Source organism: Rhincodon typus, chromosome 9 (genome assembly GCF_021869965.1).
Source record: "Rhincodon typus isolate 14 chromosome 9, sRhiTyp1.1, whole genome shotgun sequence".
Taxonomy (NCBI): domain Eukaryota; kingdom Metazoa; phylum Chordata; class Chondrichthyes; order Orectolobiformes; family Rhincodontidae; genus Rhincodon; species Rhincodon typus.
This window is the reverse complement of record NC_063340.1, coordinates 67,013,469-67,038,126: the sequence shown is the minus strand read 5'-3', so window position 1 is coordinate 67,038,126 and position 24,658 is coordinate 67,013,469. Positions and strand designations below refer to the sequence as shown.

Here is a 24,658-nt window from a genome sequence, read left to right as displayed (position 1 = left end):
CGATAAGTGGCAAGTAGCATTTACACCAAACAATTTTCAGACAATGATCACCTCCAACGAAAGCCTAACTATCTCCCATCTATAAATGTAGCATTATAGTTGCTGAAACATCCACCATGAGCATCTGAGGTTATCTGTCCTTAGAAACTTCATGGATGATTGCATAAATACTATGGTGTACCAGCCATGTAAATAAATACTGTTTTACAAGAGCCAGTCAGAAATTGGAAATTCTATGACAAGCAACTGATCTTTTGATTGCCCAAAGCCTGTTTACTGTCTGCAAGGCACAGGTCAGGATTGTGATGGAATAATCTGAATTCCAGGGATGAAAGGGCTGTTGAATGAGGTGTGGTTGTATAGGTTGGCCTTGTACCCACTGGAGTTCAGAAGATTGAGAGGGGATTCTGATTAAGGTACATAAAATGACAAAGGGGATTGATAAGGTGGATGTTTAACAAACGTTTCCCCTTGTGGGACAGCCTCAAACAAAAGGTCATAAATTTAAAGTGAGGGGAGATATGTTCAGAACTGAGTTGAGAAAATACTTCTGTCCAAGGGTTGTGAATCTGTGGAACCCTCTGCCTCAGAGTGCAATAGAGGCAAAATCAAATGGATTCAAGAAAGAAATAGGTATGTTTCCGATGTAAAGTGGGATAAAGGGCTTTGGGAAAGCAGGCAGGAGAGGGGAGTTGAGACCAGGATAAGTTCAGCTGTGATCATGTTAAATGGTGAAATGGGTTGGAAGGGCTGAATTGCCTACTCCTGCTCTTAATTCCTATGTTCCAATGACTGGCCTGGATCAGTGCAGCTCAAAGAATATTCAATAAGCTCTACACCATCTAGGATAAAGCACCTACCTTGTCATACCCCTTTCTTCCCTGTGCACTAGTAGCAGAAAGAGCCAATGGCTAATATTCGAGGGCCCTGGGTTCGAATCCTGTTATGGCAGATGGTGGAATTTGAATTTGATTTTAAAATACTGGAATTAAGAATCTACTGATGCCCACGAAATCATTGTTGGAAAAACCCATCTAGTTCATTAACGTCTTTCAAGGAAGGAAATCTGCTATCCTCACCTGGTCTGGCTTATACGTGACTCTGGATGTACAGCGAAGTGGTTGACTTAATTGCCCACTGAAATGGCCAAGAAAGACATTCAGTTGTACCAATCGGTACAAAGTCTCAAAGAAATGAACTGGACAAATCACCTAGCATCGACCTAGCCACCGGAAAAGACAATGGCAGAAATGGTCCTGTCAACCCAACAAAGTCCTCCTTATCAACATCTGTGGGCTAGTGCTAAAATTGGGAGAGCTGTCTCACAGACATGTCAAGCAACAGCCTGACGTAGTCATACTCGTTGGAATCGTACATTGCAGACAACATCCTAGACAGCATCGCCACCATCCCTGGATTATATCCTGTCCCACTGGCAGGACAGACTTGGCAGGGGTGGCAGCACAGTGGTATACAGTTGGGAGGGAGTTGCCCAAGAGTTCTCAACTTTCACTCTGACCTCATGATGTCTCATGGCTTCAGGTTAAACATGGGCAAGGAAACCCTCCTGCTGATTACCATGTACCATCCTCCCTCAGCTGATGAATCGGTACTCCTCCATGTTGAACAACACTTCGAGGAAGCACTGAGGATGACAAAGGTACATATAATGTACTCTGGATGGGGGATTTCAGTGTCCCTTACCAAGAGTGGCTTGGCAGCAGTACTACTGATCAAGCTGGTCAGGCCCTAAAGGACATAGCTGCTGGACTGGGTCTGTGGCAGGGAGGGAACCAACAAGAGGGAAAAAAACCTTCTTGACCTCATCCTTACCACTCTGCTAGCTGCAGATGCATCTGTCCATGACAGTAGCGGTAAGGGCGACCACTGCACAGTCCTTTTGTGGAGTTGAAGTCCCGCTTTAACATTTGACAATCATCTCTGATGTATTGTGTGGCACTAACACTGTGCTGAATAGGATAGACTTGAAACCAATCTAGGAATTAAAGACTAGGCATTGCATAAGGTGCTGCAGGCCATCAACAGCAGCAGGATTGTAGTACTTCAACACAATCTTCAAACCCATGGCCTGGCATAACTCCACTCTACCATTACCGTCAAACCAGGGGATCAACCCAGGTTCGATGGAGAGTGCAGGAGGGCATGCCGGGGCAACACCAGGCATACCTGAAGATGAAGTCTCAACCTGGTGAAGCCACCAAAGAGGACTACTTGCATGCATAAGCAGGAAGTGATTAAACTAAGTGATCCCACAGCCAGTAGGCCAGATCTAAACTCTGCAGTCCTGCCATATCCAGTTGTGATTGCTGGTGGGCTCCACAAATATCCTCATCCTCAGTGATGGAAGAGCCCAGCACATCAGTGCAAAACATAAGGTTGAACCTTTTGCATCACTCTTCAGCCAGAAGTGCCAAGTGGATGATCGATCTTGGTCTCCTCCAGTGGTCCTCAGTGTTACAGATACCAGTCTTCAGCCAATTTGAATGACTCTGTGATAACAAGAAATGGTTAGAGGTACTGGATACGGCAAAAAAATACAGACCCTGACAACATTCTGGCAATAGTACCGAAGACTTGTGCTCTAGAACTTGCTGCTCCCCTAACCAAGCTGTTGCAGCACAGTTACAATATTGGCATCTACCCAACAATATGGAAAATTGCCCAAGTATGTCCTGTACATAAAATGCAGAACAAATCCAAACAAGCCAGTTACCACTACATCAGTCTACTCTTAGTCATCAATTAAGCAATGTAAGATGCCATCACGAGTGCTATCAAGCAGTACCTGCTCAGCAATATCCTGCTGAGTGATGCCCAGTTTGAGTTCTGCCAGGGTCACTCAGCTCCTGACCTCATTACAGCCTTGGTTCAAATATGGACAAAAGTGCTGATTTCCAGAGGTGAGGTGAGAGTGACAGCCATTGACGTAAAGGCCGCATTCGACTGAGCGTGGCATCAAGGAGCCCTAATAAAACTGGAATCAATGGGTATCGGGGGAAAATTCTCTCCAGTGGTTGTAATCACACCTGACATATAAGATGGTAGTAGTTGTTGGTCAGTCATCTCAGTTCCACGATATCTCTGCAGGAATTCCTCAGGGTAGTGTCTTAGGCCCAACCACCTTCACCTGCCTCAATGACCTTCTCTCTAGCATAAAGTCAGTAGTGGGGATGTTCACTGATGATCACACAAAGTTCAGCACCATTCACAACTCCTCAAACTGAAGCATTCCCATGTTCAAATGCAACATGGTCTGCACAATATCCAGGCTTGGGCTAACAAGTGGCAAGTAACATTCATGCCACACAAAGAAGAAACAATCTAACTACTGCCCTTTGACATTCAATGGTGTTAGCATCACTGAATTCCCCCACTCCTCATCTTGGGGGTTATAATTGAATCGAAACTCAACTGAACCTACCACATAATCACAGTGCTACAAGAGCAGGTCAGAGGCTACCAGTACTGCAGCGGGTAACTCCCCTCCTGATTCCTCAAAGCCTGTCCACCGTCTACAAGGCACAAGTCAAGTGTTTGATGGAATACTCCCCACTTGCCTGGATGAGTGCAGCCCCAACAACACTCCAGCTTGACACCATCCAAGACAAAGCAGCCTGCTTGACTAGCACTACATCCACAAGCATCTACTTACTCACTCACCACTGATACTCAGCAGCAGTGTGTACTATCTACAAGATGCACTGCAGAAATTCACTGAATTCCTCAGATAGCATCTTCCAAAGCCACAACCACTTCCAGCTAGATGGACAAGGGGCAGCAGATATATGGGAATACCACCACCTTCAGTGTCCCCTCCAAGCCACTCATCCTGCCTTGGAAATAAATTGCTGTTCCTTCACTGTCCCTGGGTCAAAATCCTGGAATTGTTTCCCTAAGGACATTGTGGGTCAACTCAGCACCATCTGGTCAAGGGCAACTAGGGGCAGGCAATTTAAAAAAAAAAAAAAAAAAAGCCTCCTGGCCAGCAACACCCACATCCCACAAATGAATAAAGAGAATAAAACGGTATGTATCTTCCATAGGATGCATTGCAGGCCCTCAGTGGGCTTCCTTTGATAACACATTCCAAGTGTGTGACACCTAGAAATAAAAGGAACAACACCACCTCAAAGTTCCCTCCTAAGCTCCAACTTGTCTTGATTTGAACTGTTATTGAACGTATTACTGTTTCTGGGTCAAAAATCTGGAACTCTCTAACAGCTTTTGAGGGTGTATCTACATGAGATGGATTGTTGCTGATGAATAAGACTGCTTACAACTATTTTCTTGGGCAAGGATTGCAAATGCTGGCCTTGTCAGTGTACTCGCATTGTATGGAGGAATGATGGGAAAAAAAAATTCACAATAGGTCTTGCAACTCAGAATTAGAAGTGGTGATAATCCAGTAATATCCTAGCTCTTGTTTGTGATACTGAAGGTTGGAAGCACAGAGCGACAGTAGCTAATGTACTATCATGGTAATATCTCCACAATGGGTATGGATTTTACTGGTGGGGGACACTAACGAACTGTGTTCGCTCTTGAATATTTCCTGCTGCTGCAGCTGCAACCATCCAGCATTATGTATTCGATCACATTTTTGACTTGAGCTTTTATAAATTAAAGAGAACATTTTGTAGTCAGAAGTGACCATGTATCTACTCATCATAATCTCATAACAACAACTAAAAACAAATACTGAAAATATTCTGCACGACTGGCAGTGAAGAAGGTATGTGAATTTTTTTTGCTATAATCATCAGATGTTCTATCACATGATCTTATGCCAGATCTGAATGTTCCAAGTATTTTGCTTTTTTTTTAAATTTCAGATTTCCATAATCTACAGTATTTTGCTCTTGCTCTGTCACAATACTGATGTCATTAGTTCAGTTTGGTCTCTGGTTAATTGCCATCCCCAGAACGGGAAGCAACATGAGGAAATGTTCAAGTAGTGAGTTGTGATCTGAATGACCTGCAAGAGAGACTGATTCACAAATAGTTTTCCAAAAGGAATTGGATGAATACTTGAAGGGAAATGAATTACAGGCTAGGATAGAAATGAGGGGAGTAGGTCTATTTTGGGTAGATTTGTCCAATGCTTGCTGGGCGAAACAGCGTTTTGTTCATTCTAGGGCTCCTTAACGGTGCTGGTAGGAGTCTTGGAAATGATGTGAATTTGAAGGGGAAGGTGCAGTGGTCACACCATTTCTGGAAGATGTATTTTGGCTGCACACGTGCACATGTTGTGTGCCACATATCAGTCTAAGCTTGGACTTGTCTGGCTGAGAATTACTTGATAACCAGGGAAGTTGGAACAAGCGGGGTAAACTGCTCACTGAAACAAAGTGTATGGCAGAGGTACTCAGTCAATATTTTCCTTCTGTCTTCTCCAAATTTTCGAAGATGTTGACAATGGCTCAGTTGCAAATGTGGCTGTTGAGCTACTGAGCAGTATTGGGATAGATAAAGATGAGGTGCTTAAAAATGCTGGCAGCATTCCAGGGAGCAAAGTTGATGGGTCCTTGGCAGCATGGATTAAAAGTTAGGTAACTGATAGGAAACAGAAGGTAGGTAAGGATGGGCATTTCTCAGACTGGAAACGAGTGGTGCTCCCCAGGGATCAATGTTGGGTCCTTTTTTTGCTTTTTTTCTGATTTTAGGTAAATTATTTGGAGATGAGTGCTGAGGGCCAAATCTCTAAATTTGCTGATGATACTCAGCTAGTGCAAATGGTGAATTGTGAGAATAATGCTGAGTGACTTTAGAAGGACAATGACAAGTTGGCCAAATGGGCAGGCACCTGGTAAATGAATTTCTACATAGAGAAATGTGAGATAATGCATTTTGCTAGAAGAAGTAGTGACCATACAGGCTTAATGGTACAACTTTGAGGGGAGAACAGTAGCAGAAGTACCTTGGGGTTCACATGCATGATTCTCTGAGGGTGGTCAGGCAAGTTGATACAGTTTTTAAGAAGGCTTTGAGATCCTTGGTTTTATAAATGGAGGCAGAGAGTATAAAAGCAAAAGAACTGATGCCTCACCTCTACAAATCATTGGTCAGGTAACATTTGGAGTATTGTGTTCAGTTCTTGGCACCTTTGGATGTTCAAGCCCTGGAGAGAGTGCATAGGTGATAGGCTAGAATGATGCCAGGAATGAGGGATTTTAGATAAAAGGAAAGATTAAGCCCAAAATCTCTATCCTCCTTGGAGGAGAGAGGGTTACGGGGTGACCTTTTACTGAAATGGTCAAAAATGAGCAATTTTGACTGGGTAAAGAAGGATATTCTATTTCCACTAGTTGGAATGTCAATAACTCGGGTCTCAATTACAAGATTGTCAGTAAGTGTTAGGAGTGAGATGAGAAATTACTTTACTCAGTAGTTAGGATTTGGAATACTCCGCCTAGGAGAGCGGTAGAGGCAGATTCCATAGTGGGTTCCAAAGAGAGCTGGATGTATATTTGAAAGTAATCCAATTTAGAGGGCTATGGAGATAGGGCTGGACTAGCTGGGCCAGTGGAAAGAATTGTGAATTAATCTGTATTTTTGTACCTCCTTGAAGAAACAATAACAAAAAAGACAATTCACAAAAAACAATCATGGTGAATGTTCAGAAAAGTCAAAAGGAAATGCTTGCAAACTTAGCAGCTAAATAAGAAGGTGGAGTTAAGATGAGACTGATAGTCAGTCATTCCTTGTGAAGTGAGGGATGTTGCCTGGAAAAGGTTTGTATCAGTTTTGTTGCTTATAAAGATCTTTCTAAATTGTCCTGTGTGAGAATAGTATAGCTTTGCTTTTTTTCTATATTTTGTATAATAAACTTTTTTTTTTGTATTTTTTTGGTAAAACAAGTTTCCAATCTTGGTAGAAGAATCAACTGACTGTTCAATGACTGAGCACCATAATGACCAAATGGCAAAACTAAAACTGATGATCTGTCAAACCAAGTTTCACTGAAAGATCTAGTCCGGTATTGCCATCAGCTCTGATTGTAACATTGACTTTGCTTAATTAAGCTGCATTTACATATTTATTTTTGTTCTGAATGATTGATTGATTAATTCTGGAAGCTTCTCATCGCAGAAGTTAAACTCACTGGCCTGTAGTTGCAGAGTTTATTCCGGCCTCTTTTTTTCCAATAAGCATGTAGCACTTAGAATGTTTCAATACTCTGGCAACTCTAGCCATGTCGCCACAATTTTTAATATTACTTCTCTCTAACTTTTGGATGCATCCCATTTTGGTCCTACGTTTAAGTATTGATAAATTCTTCTCCTTATAAAGCCCTTGGAGTGTCTGAATTTTCTTTTCTTGAACTATGACTGAGCTAAATCTTCCTTGGTAAAGACAGATGCAGAGTGTTCGGTTAATACCCCAGCTATGACTTCTTCCTCCGTCCGTAGTGCTCCTTTTTGCTCCCTAATAGGTTTTGCTTGTTTCTCCCTTTTTCTTAAATTTTTTTGACTAAAAAAGCGGTTTGGCTTACTTTTATGTAGGTGCCAGTCTTTTATTGCACACTTCTGCTTATTTGCTTGTCCACTTTGCATCTGAACCCTTTTTAATCAGTCTGGTTCTTGGATGTATTATCCACCTCATAGCTGGCAGTAGCACACCTTTTTTGTTTCTACAACTCTGTCTCATTTGTCATTAGAGCTATAGAGTCACACAGCATGGAAACAGATCCTTCAGTCCAACACGACCAGACATCCCAATTTGAACTAGTCCCATGTGCCAGCATTTGTCCCATATCCCTCTGAACCATTCTTGTTCATTTACCCATCCAGATGCCTTTTTAAATGTTGCAATTGTAACCACCTCTTCCACGTTCTTTGGCAGCTCATTCCATGCTCTCACTACCCTCTGTGTGAAGACGTAACCCTTCAGGTCCTTCTTCTAAATCTTTCCTCTCTCACCTTATGTCCTCTAGTTGTGGACTCCCCTACCCTGAGAAAAAGTCCTTGGATATTCACCCTATCCATGCCCCTCGTGATTTTATAAGCCTCCTCTAATGTTATCCCTCAGCCTCCAATGCTCCAGGGGAAAAAAGCCCCCCAGCCTATTAGCCTCTCCCTTTTGCTCAAACCCTCCAGTTCTGGCAACATCCTTGCAACTATTTTCTGCATTGTTTCATGTTGAACAACTTTTGTACAGCCGGGCAACCAAAATTGTTCGCAGTATTCTACAAATGGCCTCACTGATGTCCTGTATATTCGCAGCATGACCTCCCAATTCCAATACTCAATACACTGACTAATGAAGGCATAAATGTTTCTTCACTACCCTGTCTACCTGCAACTCCACTTTTCAAGGAACTGTGCACCTGCTTACCCAAAGCTGCCCCCACCCCCACCCCACCTCTGTTCTGCAACTCTTCCCCAGGGCCTTACCATTAAGTGTATAATTCCTGCCCTGTTCTGGATTTATTTATTCTACCTTTTAATCTCCAGTGGAATAAACCTTAACTGCTTAAACCCTTGCTCTTTAAAGGCAGCCCATTTCTTATCACTTTGCCTGCCAACCTTTGGAACTGGCAGGGATAAGTTAGTATCATTGTTATCCCATTTAAATTGACTTTCTGCCAGTTCGTTGTTCTGACTGAGTTGTTCTTTGTCCTTTCCCGTAGCCAGTAAAACCTTGTGATGCGATGATCCCCGTCTCTTAAGTGTTCTTCCAGTGACACTTGATTATTTGGCCCACCTAATCCCCAAGAACTATGGTTAGCAGTGCCTCCTTTCTCATTGAACTGGAAACGTAAGCTTATAGAAAGTATTTTTTTTGAGCATACTCCAGGAAACTTGCTCATCTTTTGACCTTTTTACCGTACCACTGCTACCTCTGTTTACGTAGCAGTATAGGAAAAAGCCTGCTCAATTACTCCGCCACATCATTGGTGATCTTCTACTTACAATGTCATTTTCCTGTGCTGTCCTTATAACCCTTGCCTTTCATGCCTAAAGATTTGTTGATTTGTCTTGAATTGTTCTGAGCCTCTGCAGCCCTCTGTAGTCAAGAATTCTTAAGATTCAGCACCCTCTAGGTAAAAAAAAAACTCCTCCTTATCTCGCTGCTAAAAGACTTTATCCTGAGACTGTGTCCCTTGAATTTAGACACACCTATCCAGGAGAAATAGCCTTCCAGCGTCTAGCCTCTTCAATTCTGAAGTAATTTTGTCTGTTTCAATGAGATCACCTCATTCCACAGTCCAAGACTTCTCAATATTTCTTTGTAGGACAGTCCTGTCATTGTAGGAATCGGTCTGGTGATGCTTAGTTGTGTTTGCCCTTTTCTCTTAGGTGAGGATAAGTTCAGTCTGGTCAAGTCGGAAGAGTAAAATAATTCATGAAGTGGGGCTGAGCTAAATATTTCAGAAGACAAAGGTAATGGTCTTCTGAATAGAATATGGATTTGAAACTTGGCTTTTGTTTCACAGGATCTGGAGTTTTGTATGATCTTTTTTGACCTGACTAAGAAACTGCGAAGGAGATGGATTTGGGAACAATGAGAATGTTCACCAACCCAATCCAAACCATCTGACAACACTGAGGTAGTTGAGTGGTGGTGGTGAGATACAGCTCCATGTTGTTAATGTGTTGTGTTAGACATGCCGGATCGTTTGATCATTCCAAGAGAGGAGGTTGCCAAGTAAAATTGTCTTGCACCTGAAATCTTAACTGTTTTTGAATGCCTATGAAAAAGCCCCTTTTGGAGATTATGTCCTGCTGTTCACCAGATGAATCCGTGATTGCCAAGGATCCTAGCTAGGCCATAAAAAAAACATCAAATTTATATTTTTGGCAGAGTAGGCTATGGGTATATAGCAATGGCCTCTTTGTCCGGATTTGGGTTAAAAGCCGGTACTTGTGGTAGTTGCGCTCCTGGAATCGCACACTGAACAAGCTTTCCTCTCATGGCTACCTCTCATGGCCCCAATTGTTATAGTTATGCCCTAGCAATTGCTGGCTGCTTGAGTGCGTCTCAAAACTGTAAGCTGAAACCGCCTGTGGCAAGAGGCTTATTCAGTTTGACATCTTAATCTAGAGAGGCTGATACCTGGAAGAGACTGAAAATTTTATACTTACTTAACATTTATCTTGCCACTATCTGACTCATTGACTGTTTACTTTGTGACATTGCTTCCCTTAGTCTCCCCTTGAGGTGTACAATCAATGCATTCAAGAGGGCATTAGTTTGTTTGTTTGTTTTTTTGTTTCTGTTCAATGCACAAGGCTATGGGGAAAAGGCAGGAAATTGGTACTAAGTTGTAAGCTCTCGCAGAGTGCTAAGACAGCATGAACTGAATGGCCTCCAATGCTGTACAAATTTTCGGTAAACCAACTGATTTTTTTTTTTGTTTGGAATAAACAAATGGCCGCTGTTGATTTTTAACAGTCTCTTCTGATGTTGGTTTGTCTGGATGATTGTCGTTCTCTGGATGAACCTGAGAGAAGCAAACATGAAAGAGTTCCTGGCTATGTTGCTTTGAGGTGGTTCAAGTGCTTATTCCATGGAAGAAGTACAGAGGTTAAGGATGGAGCAGTTGGAAAAACCATGTAAAAGATGAGGCAGGATCAGTCTAAGGGTATGTAGTTTCCCATTTAGGACTGAGATGAGGAGAATTTTTTTCAACCAGGGTGTGGTGACCCTGTGGAAATCTCTGCCACAAAGTGGTTGAGGCCAAAATGTTGACTGTTTTCGAGGAAGAGTTAGATTTGGTTAATAGATCTAAAGAGATCAATGAGAAAACAGGAACAGCGTATTAAGTTGGATGATCAATCATGATCATATCGAATGGCAGAGCAGGCTCAAAAGGCTGAATGGCATAATCCAACTCTTATTTTCTATGTTTCTGATTATTTACAGGGGAAGTTGGTAGTTACCAGGTTAAGGAATTTCAATAAAAGATTAGGCAGCATGTGAGATCCATAATTTAAATATTTTGTGCATAGTTGGAATCACATTACATAATTATAAAAAACACATAATGTTAAAATGAGATCTCTATTACATATGAGTGCCCTGACCAATTATCAACTGCCCCAGAATCTCTCTCATTCTCCCAGTGACTCTGCCTCTGTCGCATCTGTTCTGATGATACCAACTTCGACAAGGGGATCCCAAAGTGTCCACCTTTTTCCTCAACTGGGGATTCCCCAGCACTGTGGTTGACTGGGTCCAACCCATCTCATGGACTTTGGCCCTCACCCTCTCTCTTCCCTCCCACAACAGTGATATGGTCTGCTTTGTCCTCATCTACTGTTGCACTAGCGTCTACATCTAGAGGATCATTAGCCATCATTTCTGCCACCTCCAGCGGGATGCCATCACCAGACACATGTTCCCCTCCCCTCCTTTGTCAGCTGCTGCAGGAACTATTTCCTCTGGGACACCCTGGTCCACACTTCTACTGCAAACACCTTTGCACACCCCCATGGCACTTTCTCCTGCAATCGCAGAAGATGTAACACCTGCCAATTTACTTTCTCCCTCCTCACCATCTAAGGCTTCAAACTCACTGTCTAGGTGAAGCTGCACTTTACCTGCACTTCACTCAATCTAGTCTCCCGTATTTGCTCCTCATAATTGGTTGCCTCGACATTGGGGAAACAAAGCAGAGACTGGATGAGCTCTTTGCAGAACGCTTCCAGTTGCCTGCCACTTAAACACACTGTGTTGTCTGGCCAGCATATGTCCCAAGCTTGCTGCAGTGCTCAAGTGAAGCTCAGTGCAAGCTGGAAGGACAGCATCTAATTTTCTGCTCGGAAACTCTGCAGTTTTCTGGCTTGTACGTCGGTTTCAAGAATTTAAGGGCTTAAGCATCTTCCATGTCCTTGCCTCCACTCCCACACACCAGACCTTGACATCACATGGGTTGCTACCGCACATAGCTGATTGTCAGCTGCTAACAGTCTCTTAATTGCTATCCATCCTTCCAGGCTGACCTTAGTCCAGTCCTTTGTCTTTCCAGCTGTTTTTAACTTTTTCTGGGCTGTATACCTACTATTGTTTACTCTTCCCCTTACCCCCAGTCCATCATCTGAATAAATACTGACATTTTCCTAGCTACCATTATCTCTGAAGAAGGACCTCTGGACCCGAAGCATTAACTCTGCTTTCTCAACAGATGCTTTTTTTTTGTCAGCAATTTGTTTTTGTCTACTTTCACCTCCCTTCACATAAAGATTGCACTTGGTTATTATTTCTGGTAGGCATTGGCAACTGAAAATAAGAACTGTGCATCCATTGCACGTGACAGATGGTTAGGTCAGGTTTCCAAAGTTGTATGAAGAGGTAGAAGGGTAGTGGCGCTGTCACAGGCTAGAAATCCAGAACCCCAAGCTAATGTTCTGGGAATGTGGATTCAATTGTCAACATGACAGATTGTGATATTAAAATACAATGAAACCTGGAATGAAAAACTACCCTTCAGCTGCATCTGCCCAGGGAGGATTCACTATGTTCGCAAGGAGCAGTGTTTTGCTGCTTGGGCTCCAATGGGGCCAAATATCGTGACTGTGACTCTGAAGGACACCAGGTGCTTGAAGTCCATCAAAAATATCTGAAAATTACCCTGGCTGTGGCAAAATCTGCAAGAGCAGAGAGAGAACTGAAACCAGCAAGAATTTATGGAACAGGAGATTTTGCTGTGTATGAGAAAGCAGGACTTTAAGTACTTGAACACCAAACCAGATACTTGAGCATTGGGACATCCTCTGATTGCGGTTTTGGTGGTGGTTTCCACAGTAGTGTTGCAGAGATCATAAATACAGGAATTGACTGCCGCGGGAAAAGAGGTTAAGGTTGCTCCTATTGGTGAGAAACTGAGAGAACTGCTGTATAGAAACTATGGAAATCAAATGCTTTTGATGTTCAAGGAAGGGTGGGCTGGAAACAACCAACATTTGGTGATGCTTCAATTATTGCATCTGAGCTCTTGAACTCTGGCTTTGAGTTTGATAAAGGTTCAGTTATATTCAACAAGTTTTTTTCTCTGGTTCCTTTAAGGCTGAGGAGAAGCCAGTAATTTGGGGCTCCTACAAATTCTGAGAAAGTCAGTATCTATTATGACATTGTCCGAAATTGCATGATATCAGTAAAAGTTCAACAGGTTTATTTGAAAACACAAGCTTTCAGAGCCTCGCTCCTTCAAGTGTTAATGAGAGAAGTATCAGACACAGAATTTATAAGTAAAAGGTCAAAAGGATCACACCGCTGATGAGGATATATTAAACAAACCTCGGATGCTGTTTAAATCTTTAATCAGTCAGAAGAACTTAATTGATTAATATGAATCCTCTAATTCCTTTGTAGTCACTGTCCTGAGAGAACTAAAGGATTTATCAGTGTAAAGAAAAAACACCCCCTCCCTCCCCACCTCAGAAACATACATGTGAATCTATGGGGTAAAATTGTCTTTGCAGATACATTCTGTTTTGTTCAAAAAGCACACAGTCAGTCAATATGGCGTTTTATAAATTCCTACTTTAGAAATAAAACCAGTCTGACTTTAACCAAAACAAACAGATTCTAAACACAGCCTCACACCTAACATGCATTATCTGACCTAAGATGTCACCTCTTCGTTACACTGATTAAAAGCTTTAATTCTCTCAGGACAGTGACCTGAAAGTAATTCAGGAATTTACACATACATATTAATCAAGTAAAGATTTAACAGCATCCTCATCAGTGGTGTGACCCTTTTGATTTTTGCTTATAAATTCTGTGTCTGATACTACTTCTCTCACTAACACCTGAAGGAAGAGTGCGGTTCCGAAACCTTGTTCTTCCAACTAAATCTGTTGGACGATAACCTGGTGTCGTGTGATTCCTGACCTTTCTACCCCAGTTCAACACCAGCACTTCCAAATCATGACTACCCTCGCCACCAACTGCCGGCTGAAAGTGGAGAGGATCTGCAAGAAGATTGCGCATATTGATACAGGCATCAAGTTTCTACAGAAATGCAAGAAAGCACAAAAGATCCCAAAAGGACTACAGATCACGAACCCACTCAAGTTGCCCTACAACACTGATTACGCTGAGAGACTTTGCTGTCACACATCTCACAAACTTCTCAATCATTTCGTGCACCTACTCTACAGCAAGCCCCACAACATTGAAATAAAGATAAATATTTTCAGCCTGCGCTTAAAACACAGCAGTATAGTTACGAGACACTGCCAAACAGATGAGGAGCTACACCAACTATGTGCACACCAAGAACAAGAAACTGGAGAAACTTGGTAGCACTACCAGCAAAAACCAAGTCTCCCCTGCTATGACAGTTGAAAGCGGAAAGTCCATTGTCGACATATCTGACCACACCCTTCAACTGGACAAGATCGAAGTTCTCAGCCGAGGACTCAATTTCTGCCCCACCACCAAAATGGACCCCATTGGTCTCATGGCAGACACACGAATTCATCAGACGAATGAGACTCCGGAAATTCTTCTAAGATGTCAGCAGCGAGCTCAATGAGACAACGAACGAAACCGATCAGTCTCCGAGGTCCGTAGGGTAGCGGGCAAAGAAAGAGTCGAGTTGGATCTCTCTGGAGGGCCGTTGCCTGGGGTTTGACATGTATGCTCAAGCCATCAGAGAATGTGTGAATGCCAGATTCATCAGCCGCACTCTCGGTCATGCAAAACGTCATCCAGGCACAATGCAATGTCATCCATGCTCAGGACCAAACGCAATTTTGTCATCAAACCAGCAAAGGAGGAGCCATTATCATACGGAATAGAAGGGACAACAGCAAGGAAGTGTACCGACAACTGAACAACCAGGAACACTACAGACAATTTGCCGAACTGACCAAAGAGAACACCCGTCAACTGAACAGACTGATCAAGACTTTAGATCAGAGTACCCTATGCTCTTTCATCCCACATCCTTCCCACATAGGGGACTTCTACTGCCTTCCAAAGATACACAAAACCAACACACCTGGACTTCCCATCGGATCAGGCAATGGGACCCTGTGTGATAACCTCCCTTGCTATGTCGAGGGCATCTTAACTCATCATACAGGGAGCCCCATCAGCTTCTGTCGTGACACTACAGATTTCTCGCAGAAACTCAGCACCCATGGACCAGTAACATTCCTCCTTCACAATGGACGTTTCGGCACTCTACACCAGCATCCCCCACGATGACTGCATTGCCGCAACGGCCTTAGTACTCTACCACTAGCTGCCAATTTCCAGATGCCATCCTACAACTAACCCGCTTCGTCCTCAACCACAATGTCTTCACTTTCAACAACTAGTTCTCCATCCACACACGCGGAACAGCCATGGGGACCAGATTTGCTCCTCAATATGCCAACATTTTCATGCACAGGTTTGAACAAGACTTGTTTGCTGTGCAGAACCTCTGACCAACGTTATACACCAGATTCACTGATGCTATTTTCTTCCTTTTAGGACTCATGATAAGGAGTTGCTGAAACAACTACAATAATGACATCAAGTTTCATCCCACCAGACTTACCGTGGATTACTTCTCAGAATCAGTCTCATTCTTGGACACACGGCTCTCTCCCTTTCTTTTGTCCCTCTTTCTCCGCGTGCTCTCTCTTCCCCCCCCCAGTGCCCAAACTCGTTCTATGAACAAAATAGAACGCACATGCGCACGTGTGAATCTGTAGGGTGAATTTGTATTTGAAGATACGTTCTATTTTGTTCAAAAAACACAGTCACAATGGTGTTTTATAAATTCCTACTTTAGAAATAAAGCCAGTCTGACTTTAACCAAAACACAAACAGATTCTAAACACAGCCTCACACCTCATTGTCTGACCTAAGATGTCACCACCTCTTTCCACTTATTGAAAGCTTTAATTCTCTCATGACAGTAACATGAAAGTAATTCAGGAATTTACACATACATATTAATCAAGTAATCAAGTAAAGATTTAACAACATCCTCATCAGTGGTGTGACCCTTTTGATCTTTTGCTTATAAATTCTGTCTGATACTACTTCTCTCACTAACACCTGAAGGAATGAGGCTCATTGTGCTTTCAAATAAACCTGTTGGATGATAACCTGGTGTCATGTGATTTCTGACCTTGTCCACCCCAGTCCAACACCAGCACCTCCATGTTATGATAATTTGGATGTTCTGTGAAACTGTCAGGAGTTCTTTCTGTCAAACATCAACTACTTAAGCTTAAAGGTATCCACCACAAGTGATTGGAGTGCTGGGATGACTGCTGTGGAGAGTGCCAGCAAGAATGCTGAAATTACTGTCAAGCTGGCATTGATATTTTTAAGGTCTTACCGAAAATTTGTAGCTCGGGTTGTGGATACAGTTGTTCGTTAGCTTGCCGAGCCGGTTGTTTTGTGGTGTGCAGATGGTTTGTTATCCTTCTAGGCAACATCATCAGTGCAACCTCTAATCAAAGAGTTGGTGTTCTGCTTCTTTCTGCATTTATATGCCATTTTCACCGACAATAAATACCCAAGAAGTTTCATTCGCAGATGCCTACAAAATAAACGATAGTCAGAGGACGTGGTACAACAGTAGATGCCAGCAATGCTACCCTATGTCGAAAATATATCTGGAATGGCTACTAGACTCCTAAGACTGCATACTATCATGATTAAATGCAAACCTGCAGCAACACTGTGCCAAATGTTGTCAAAGACTAAAACCCCATATCGACAATAAGCAAGACCAATGTGATACACAGAATACCATGCAGCAAGTGAAGTAAACATTACATTGGGCAAACAGGGAGGAAACTGATGACCAAGATACACAAACACCAGCTGGCAGTAAAAAGACATGACTAGTATTCACTTGTCTCAATACACACAGACAATACGGGCCATCGGTTTGACTGGAACAAAGTGACCATACTGGGTCAAACGAACACCAGACATGCAAGGAAATTTCTGGATGCCTGGTTCACTACACGGGACTCCATTAACAAACACATAGAAATAGACCCCATATTCAGACCGCTGCTAAAACAACAGAACAGGAAGCGACAAGACCATCCCATCAGAGGATCATAAATCCAGATGGAAGCCGAATACCAATCCTTTGATTAGAGGTTGCACTAATGATGTTACCGAGACGGGTAACAAAACGTATGAACAAGTGGCTCGGCAGCTAACGAACAACTGACAGCGACGTTCAATCATTCTCGCCAGCTGCCTTTACCAAGGAGCTTATTGAGTGTGTCTCTGTATAGAAGCGGGGCTTCAGAAAGATGCCAGCGGCAATAAAGAAAAACGTGATTCTGTTCGATGATGCTGATGGACAGTATTTGCGTCAAATTCATAGAAATTTTCTAAAGTTTGTGAATTATACCAAGGAAAACCTTATATTAAAAAAACTAAACTAACGGTGACCATGTAACCATTGTTGTGAAAAAAAATCTTGTTTACTAATGTCCTTTTTTAGGCAAGAAAATCTGCCATCCTTACCTGGTCTGGCCTATGTGTGACTCCAGACCCACAGCAATTTGGTTGCGCCTTAACTGCCCGCTGGACATTTTTTTGGGTATAGGCAATAAATACTAGCTTAACCAGCTATGCCCACATTTCATAACCAGGGGTGGGAGGAAAAAATGCGTGTAAGTTGTCTTGCAAATTGCAAGGCATCTAGAAAAAGTGATTGAAGATTAGGCAGTAACTAATGTTATTTGACATACCAGCATTCTATCCTTTGTAGTCACCAGGCATAATGCTTTTAAGCAAAGAACCATTGCTGTTTACCAGCAGTTAGGCAGTTAACAGCCTATCCTTAAAATATAACATGCCTATCCTTAACTTCAAAGATTTTTATTTCATTGTTGGAAAAGGTGGCCAATCTCTTCTACCACAGCTGTCTTCCTCCCATTGCACCCCAACTACTGTTTCCATCCCTGGCTCCCTCCCACCGACTTACTCCTGCTTCTAGCTGTCTCCTTCCCTCACCTGATGCTCCCACCGGTCTCCCTCCATTTTCACCTGTTCACCCCCACTTCCTTTGTCCCTTCCCCTCCTCAACCAATCCCCCTCTTCCCTGCCTGCATCTTGTATATTAAGAAAATTATGTTGACAAGAACATATCACAGATAATTTGCTTGTTGTATAATAGTGACAGATACAAAGCTATGAATTGTGAGCTAGAATCGGCCAAACGGTACCTCTAGCTTTCTGTGTCATTTAATAAAATGACGCTGATCTGATTGTGACCTCAGTTCTGCTCTTCTGTCCAACCCATATACCCTTTTGTAGTTAGCAATCTATAACTCAACATTAAAGATGTTCAGTAACTGCCTCCACTGCTCTTTTGGAGGAGAGAATTTCACAGACAAAAGACCCTCTAAGAAAGAAAAGTTAAATAGGAAAATCCTTATTTATAAACTGTCTCCTAGTTCTAGACTATTCCACAAGGGGAAAGATTGTGTCAATATATGCTGTCAAATTATGTATAAATGAGAACATTTCTTACTTTTATAAATGCCAATGGATACAGTCCCAAACTGTCCAGTCTTTCCTTTTAAGAGCAATTGGGCAATTGATTGCTTATAATGGATTTATGTCCTTAATTAAATATGGAGACTAAACTCTGTACACTATTCTAAAGGTTGATGCAATATTGCTTCATATGACAGCACAACTTCCTTTATTTTTATATTCTGTTCTCCTTAAAGTTGAAAAATATTGTTTCCCTTTCCATTCAATGGTTGTGCATCAGGATTCCTACATCTCTCTCTACTAGAGTCCTGTAATCTTCCTTATTTAAATAATGCACTACTTTTCTGTGCTTTCTGCCAAAGTAACAAATTCACATTTGCTCAAAATTATACTCCATCTGTCAAATTTAGGCCCACTTATTTAAGCTATCTACATCTTTCAGCAGACTGCTTATATCTTGTCCATAAGTTCCTTTCCTACCTATCTCTGTGTCATTCAGATTTAGCAGCAACACATTCAGTTCCTTCAAGTTCAAAAGAAATTGTCAGCAGTTGAGGCCACAGCATTTCCCTGTCGCCATTCACTGGTTGCATCTTGTCAACCTGCAAATGGCCTATTTATGCTAATTCTCCACTTCCTGTTAACTAATCAATTCTGTATTCGTGCACTATCTATGTTAACTTCTACATTGTGACCTTTCATTTTGTGCAGTAACCTTTTGATATGACACCATGTTAAATGCCTCTGCCAACTCCTGATACTACCTTTACAGGTTCCCCTTTATCCATGTTGCTTGTTACTTCCTGAAGTAACTCCAATAAATTTGTCAAATACTGTTTGCCTTTCAGACCTCTGTGTTGACTCTGCTAATTTGCATAAGATGTTCAAAGTGGCTTGCTATAACCTTAATAATGGTAACAATTTCCTTACAACACATTTCCAGGATGACTGATTTGCCGTTTGCTGTTTTGCCTTCTCTCCTCCCACCATCCCCATTTATCAGAGAATATACGTATCTTAAGTTAGGAGAGAAGCTCTAAAAGTCAAAAACAGAAGGGGAGTTTGGGATACTTGAGGGAATAAAACCGGCATGAAGATGAGAATTGTCAAATGTACAGTTCTCCCTACTCCCTTGTCTACCTCACTTCTTCATGCTAATGGTGTTTGTTGAAGGAGCAGAATGGGAGATAGAATGGCGATAGATTGAAGCCTCTTATTGATATTGCAAGATGCCACCTGGAGGGTAGAATTTATGGAGGACATAAATGACCCACCGTGCACTCAGTCACAGTCATACAGCACAGAAACAGACTCTTTGGTCCAATTTGTCTGTGCCGACCAAACGTCCCAATTTGACCTTTTCACATTTGGCCCATATCCTTCTTAAATCCTTCCTATTTATATACCCTTTCAGATGCCTTTTAAATATAACTATACTTGCCTGCACTACTTCCTCTGGGAGCTTGTTCCATACATGCACCAGCCTCTGTGTGGAAAAAGTTACCCTTTTTAGGTCCTTTTTAAATCTTTTCCCTTCTCACCTTTAAACCTATGCCTTCTAGTTTTGGACCCTTCCCATCCTAGGAAAAAGACCTTGGTTATTCACCCTATCCATGCCCCTCATGATTTTACAAATTCCAGTAAGGTTATCCCTCAGCCTCTAATTCAGTGTGAGAAAGCCCCAGCTTATTCAGCCTCTCCCTATAACTCAAACCCTCCAGTCCCAGCAAATCCTTTTAAATCTTTTCTTCAAGTTTAACATCATCCTCCCTATAGAAGAATGTCCAGAATTGTATGGAGTATTCGAAAAGTGGCTTCACCAATGTCCTGTAGAGCTACAACATGATGTCCCAACTCCTGTACTCAATGCACTGACCAATGAAGGCAAGTGTGCCAAATGCTACCTTTCCCACCCTGTCTGCCTGCGACTCCACTTTCAAGAAACTATGAACCTGCACCCCTTGGTCTTTGTTCGGCAACGCTCCCTAGGACCCTAACATAACTGTGCAGATCCTGCCCTAGTTTGCCTTACCAAAATGCACACCTCATTTATCTAAATTAAACTTCATTTGTCGCTCATTGGCCCATCTGATCAAGATGCCCTTGTACTCTAAGATAATCTTCTTCACTCCTATCATATTCTAGTAATGGCAGCTACTGACACCCTTCCAAGTTTTTCTTCTTAATCCTGGCCTTCACTCTTAATTTGTTCCTCATTTCATGAAGACCAAAGGCATCTCCCGGTATCCCATCACCGGTAAATGCAGGACAGTTAAACACTTTCACTGCTTACAATCTAAATCCTCATTCAGTTATTTAATTTTTTATGTGACAGTGGCCCACTGCTGCCAGGATTAGTGAACCATTCAGTCAGCCAAAGCTATCTTTCCAGTGCCCAGGATCCATAATGCATATATGCTAAAACTTCAAGGTGACCATTATTTAATTCAGTCAACTGCAACTGCCTTTGCCCTATCCATCCCACATCACTCGCCAAAATATTTTGAAACACCAAGAACCAACCTGGTAGAGCCTGGTACCAACTTTGTGTATCTTGTCCTTCAAAGATCAGATAAAATGGAATACATAAACATGATGAAAAAAATACATTTTGATTTTGTGAAATATTCTAGAAGATCACTGTGTTCCTCCAGATCAGGCTGAATGTAGCATTTGAACATTCTCTGGTGTTGACTAGAGTAGAGTTTAAATTCAAAGGGTAGCAAACAATAAACTAACTGCATGTCATGAATCTTAGTGCATGAATTATCAGAGATTGCCAAACCCATTTTGACAGCATCAGCATCAGTAGGCTCAATAGTAGAAACCTAAAAATAGGAAAAATGCCATGCCTGATGTGCTTTGGTACGTGAAGTCCTGTGGTTTGGGTTAGAGAAGCTGTCATGTATTACTATTTTATTTGCAATGCTATGAGTGTTTCTTAAATTCCTTTTCATTAGAAAATGCTGTGTTTATGATTTCAACTGATTTGTAATATGGATAAGTCAGATTCCAGAATGAAACCCAGCTTGGTTGCCAGTTGGTTACCATGGTGGTTAGTCATTGAACATATTCTCTTGAGGGCTACTGATGCACCATTATAATGTTATTACTGGACAAGTCGGATCCTAGATTGATTTCTCGCTTGAGAGATGACATTTATATTTTTGATTTCAATAAGGTTGTCTTTCAATGAAACAGATGCAACATGATATATTCAGGTTTAACAGTAACACCAAGTCTTTTGCACAAAAGTAGTTGAAGATAAGTTTGAAACCAAACTATTTGCATATATTTTAAAGCCGTTGTAACACAAAATAAAATTACAATTCCATTAAACTCAACAGAATTGAATTAGTGTTCAAACATTGAAGAGAATGTCCTTCCCTATCCCACATTGCTTTAGCTCCAATTCCAAGACTGAGAATCTGATACTTCTTGATTCATTGCATAACCGAGTGTAAATATTATCATCTTCAAATAACCCCTTCAGAGTTTTCACCAAACACTTCTGTTCTGCAGCTTTTTAAAACTAAACTCATTACTCTGAGGTCATTTTTTTTAAACCATTCTGCACCCTGTCTTCCTTTCTCAGGGGCAACTGCTTTACACTTGAGGCTTCAGCCAAGTACCCTGAAGGACTGCCCAACTAAAACTCAAAAAAACTTTTCATTTCTGGCTAATTATCTGACGTTTCTCATTTGACTTTATTTCATAAAGTTCAAGCTTTTTTTTAAGTCACTGCACGGCATACCTGCTGGTTATGGAGCTTTTACTTCCGAACAACCACCTGCTTCTGCTGTGTCCTTTCCTCTTTCAGCAACTATAAACACACAAGTTGACAATAAGCAACAATTATCTCACCAGGTAGCTTAAGCCCCTCAGATTTGTTGGAAAGCCTATCTTTTGCTCACTGTTCTAAATGACTTTCTGATCCTTTCTTCAAAAAAATCTTTACAGTTCCAAAAGCCAAAATCCCATGTGCCGTTACTTTAAAATCCAGGTTCAAAACAAATAATATATTAAATCTTAATTACAACTGCTTGTGATTAGAGTTGGGTCATTAACTTTTTGTTTTTTTTATGATTTTATTTACCTTTAAGTGTATAACAGTCATATTGATCTTTCCAAGGCATTAACTTGCAAGTTATTTTTGTTGATACTGTCAGAATATCATGAAAAGTGGATGTGTGAAATGATATAATTTTTAAGATCAATATTTAAAAAAAGTCTTGTTTTTGGTAAATGTATAATTTGCAAATAAATTTATGGAATTGGGCTATCTGGTGTGGTCTAATTGAGCTGAGGCTTGTCAAATAAATAGTTGATTTGTATTTCAAAACTACCTTATCCATTATGTGTTATTTACCATGAATAGTCATCAGCTGATTGTCATAGCACTTTTGCCTTTAGCTCAGGTTGTGGTCAACATTTGAACATGTAAGGTAGTCCAGTTGTGCTGTGAAAGTGTAGCACTGTCGGAAATGTGTTATGGTTGAGAATTAAATTGAAGTTCAATCTCGGACATAGGAAATCTCAATCTGCCAATGAAAGAACAAAACATTTAAGTTGAGGCCATCATTTATCCCTGAGCTAGCATCATATCTTTCAACTTTCATTGCAGTTTGTAAGGCTGTGTTATGTTCAGATTCACTGCTACATTTCCCTACATGACACTGACTTCCAATACACCTTTAAAAGTACTGAATTGGTTATGAAGATGGAGGTCATAGAACAGTTTGAATGTAAGTTCATTCATTCTTACAGTTGTAGAACTGTACTGTCTTTTCCCCTGGATTTCGTCCTGCAGAAAAACATTTTGAGGAAATTGTCCTGTACTGTGTATACTTTTTGCCACTCTGTAGGGAAGGATATTATTAAATTGGAAAGAGTGCAGGAAAATTTAAAAGCATGTTACCTGGACTGGAGGGTTTGAGTTCTAAGGAGAGACTGGGTAGGCAGGGACTTTTTTGCTGGAGCATAAGAGTTTGAGGGGTGACGTTATAGAAGTTTTTAAAATCATGAGGGACATAAATAAGGTGAATAGCAAAGGTCTTTTCCCTCGAGTTGAAAATTAAGGGGCATAATTTTAAGGTGAGAAGAGAAAGATTTAGAAGAGACCTGAGGAACACCTTTTTCATGTAGAGGGTGGTTTGTATTTGGAGTGAACAGCCAGAGGAAGCGGTAGATGCAGATACTGTTCGAACATTTCAAAGACATTTGGACAATGAATAGTAAAGGTTTAAAGGGATATGGGCCAAGTGTGGGTAAATGTGACTAGTTTAGTTTGGGAAACCTGGGTGGCATGGATGAGTTGGTCTGGTTCCATGCTATATGACTCTAAATGGAGCATGATGTTTTAGAAATTGCTTACTTAATCACAGATGGCTAATTGTTTCAGTTTCCCTGGGCCTTAAATTTGGATTAATTTAGTTTCTCTTTTTGCTTGTTTACAAAGAAAATGCTTATCTTGTGCATCTTTTAGATTGCCTTTTCAGTATATTGTAGAAGGGCAGTCAATTTTCTTCCATTAAAATATGGCTGTTACTGTAATAATGTCCAAATTAAATATTAACAACTAAATAGTCTTAAGATGTGAATGACATACTGCTTTTTTAGGTTGTACATTATCTGAGCAAAGGACTGTGACCATGCTTGAATTTTGTCTTGTTTGTAATGTTGAGCATTATGGTGTGCAAGAGTTACTCCTCTGAACTTCCCATCAAGACAGTGATGCAACTGAAATTGGGAATTCTGAATGTTTGCAACATAATCCATATTTTCCATGTATATTGTACAATAGTAGCAGGAATGTTTGCACTTATGCCATGCATTTCATGCTCACAGGATGTTCCACAACATTTTCAAGACTTTGAAGTTCTTTTGAAATACTTTTAACATGTAATGACTGTTGAAATGTAACAACCAATTTGTGCATAGCAGGTTCCTGCTAATACTAATGCGATCATGACCTGGTAATCTGTTGTTTGATTTTGATTATGGAAGAATATTGGATAGCAAACCAGGGATAATGTGATTGCACTTTTTTTTCAAAATAGTGCCATGGGATCTTTTGATCCTTTTAATTGCACTGGAGAGGAACGATTAATGGTTTAACGTAATCTGATGTATGGCATCTCTCCTTGTCACCTTGGTTTTCTTAGTGCATAGATTTAGTTTTGTTTTTATATTTAGATTTTATTGTCACATGTAC

At 41.2% G+C, this 24,658-nt stretch overlaps 1 protein-coding gene and 1 pseudogene across 3 annotated transcripts in view; both read left to right on the top strand.

The window, feature by feature from the left end:
* Positions 1–24,658, top strand: part of ppm1ba (protein phosphatase, Mg2+/Mn2+ dependent, 1Ba) — a 148,986-nt gene that overhangs the window by 11,349 nt on the left and 112,979 nt on the right. The window lies entirely within an intron of this gene.
* LOC109915175 lies at positions 12,481–16,354 on the top strand (annotated as a pseudogene).